Genomic DNA, 2,490 nt, shown 5'->3' with positions numbered 1-2,490 from the left:
CCCAAAGTGCTGGGATTACTGGCGTGAGCCACTGTGCCTGGCATATACCCACTTTTAATCGCATACAGATTAAGGGGCAGTTTATGTAGAAATTTTTAGGGGAGGGGTACTAATCATTGGGGTGTTGCCATGGAAAGGGGCAGTAATTCCTGGTTGTTAGCATGTTAGCAATATGAAATTGACACAGCACACTGGTGGGTATGTCTTATCGAAAGCTGCTTCCCCCTCCCTTTTCCTTCACCTGTTTTAGCTAGTCCTCAATCTAGTCTGGTGTCTGAGCCCCACCTCTGAAGTCAAATCCTATCTTCTTTTTTTTTTTTGAGACGGAGTCTCGCTCTGTCGCCCAGGCTGGAGTGCAGTGGCGCAGCTCTCGGCTCACCGCAAGCTCCGCCTCCCGGGTTCACGCCATTCTCCTGCCTCAGCCTCTCCGAGTAGCTGGGACTACAGGCACCTGCCACCACGCGCGGCTAATTTTTTTTGTATTTTTAGTAGAGACGGGGTTTCACCGTGGTCTCGATCTCCCGACCTCGTGATCCGCCCGCCTCGGCCTCCCAAAGTGCTGGGATTACAAGCGTGAGCCACCGCGCCCGGCCTCAAATCCTATCTTCTGCCTCACTAGGACTTGCCTAGGAGTTGCAGTGATAGCCTAGACTGCCTTTCAAATTTACTTATTGACCCAGAACACTTTAGCCCACGGTGGGTGGCAAAGTTTGCAAGAACTCAAATTCCACTGGGATCCATAATTTCCCTCTTGTTAGGGCTGGTTTAAATGCCCCCTTTATAGGGACCAGCCTTACGGGGCCTGTGGGTTTTTCTCCTGGTGTGGAGACAAGAGAACATAGAAATAAAGACACAAGGCAAAGAGATAGAAGGAAAGACAGCTGGGCCTGGAGGACTACTACCACCAAGACGCAGAGACCGGTAGTGGCCCCGAATGCCTGGCTGCACTGTTATTTATTGGATACAAGGCAAGGGGGCAGGGTAAGGAGTGTGAGCCATCTGTAATGATAGGTAAGGTCATGCGAGTCACGTGTCCACCAGACAGGGAGCCCTTCCCTGTTTGGTAGCCGAGGCAGAGAGAGGGGACAGCTTATGTCATTATTTCTTGTATTTCTTGGAGAGATCAACGGCTTAATACTTTCACTAATTCTGCTGCTGTTATCTAGAAGGTGGAGCCAGGTGTACAGGGTGGAACATGAAAGTGGAACAGGAGCGTGACCGCTGAAGCACAGAATCACAGGGAGACGGTTAGGCCTCTGGATGGCTGCGGGGGGCGGGGGGACTTGACTGACGTCAGGCCTTCCACAAAAGGTGGTGGAGCAGTCTTTAACTCCCCCAAGGAAAGGGAGACTCCCTTTCCCGGTCTGCTAAGTAATGGGTGCCTTCCCAGGCGCTGGCATTACCGCTAGACCATGGAGCCCTCTAGTGGCCATGTCCGGGCATAACAGGGCTCACCCTCTTGCCTTCTGGTCACTTCTCACTGCGTCCGTTCAGCTCCTATCTCTGTATGGCCTGGCTTTTCCTAGGTTATGATTGTAGAATAAATATCATTATAAGATTGGAATAAAGAGTAATGCTACAAACTAATGTTTAATAATATTGATATATAATCATATCTATATTTTTAGTGTAACTTTTAATTTTATATATATTTTTTATTTTACTGGAACAACTTGTGCCCTCAGTCTCTTGCCTCGGCACCTGGATGGCTTGCCGCCCACACCCTCTATGGGTGGGCATCAGCTGAGTTTGGTCGGGTTTTTCTTTCTGCTCTAAAAGGACAGCGCTGGGTTCCATGCTTCACAATCGCTGCCCCCTCCCTCTCCCCAGCACACAAAGGCACTCTATGCTGCCGCGGGTGGGGGAGAGGTGGCGTCAGAGATTCAGGACTGTTTTTTCTACCTCTTCAGTGTGTCTTTTAGTGACATAAAGTGAAAACCGGGTACTGTGAGTGCTCACCTGATTTTTGGTTCTTTTTTTTTTTTTTTTTTTGAGACAGAGTCTCGCTCTGTCGCCCAGGCTAGAATGCAGTGGCGCGATCTCGGCTCACTGCAAGCTCTGCCTCCCGGGTTCAAGTGATTCTCCTCCCTCAGCCTTCTGAGTAGCTGGGACTACAGGCGTGAGCCACCGCGCCCAGCTGGGATTTTTTGGTTCTTGGGAAAGTGCTTTTTTGTGTGTAGTTGTTAAATTGGTGTCCTTGTTGGAGGGATGGTTGGTGGAGCCTTCTATTCTGTTACCTTGCGCTCGCTGCCTTCTACATCCTGGGCTTTTGATATAGATATGTCATAGACAAATAATGGGCAGTTTTATTCTCTTTATTTCTCCTACTTATATCTTTTTGTTTTATCGTGTTACCTAGAACTCCCAGAATAATTTTGAATAAGGGTGGCCATAGCAGCTATTGTCTTATTTCTTACCTTAAGGGTTATGTGCTCAACAATTAAATATGACATTACATATAACATTTGACATGTATGATGCTTTATTTTT

The sequence above is a fragment of the Hylobates moloch genome, unplaced genomic scaffold, assembly GCF_009828535.3.
Source record: "Hylobates moloch isolate HMO894 unplaced genomic scaffold, HMol_V3 SCAFFOLD_12, whole genome shotgun sequence".
Lineage (NCBI taxonomy): Eukaryota > Metazoa > Chordata > Mammalia > Primates > Hylobatidae > Hylobates > Hylobates moloch.
The sequence above is the reverse complement of the archived record's forward strand: the minus strand, read 5'-3'. Positions refer to the sequence as shown.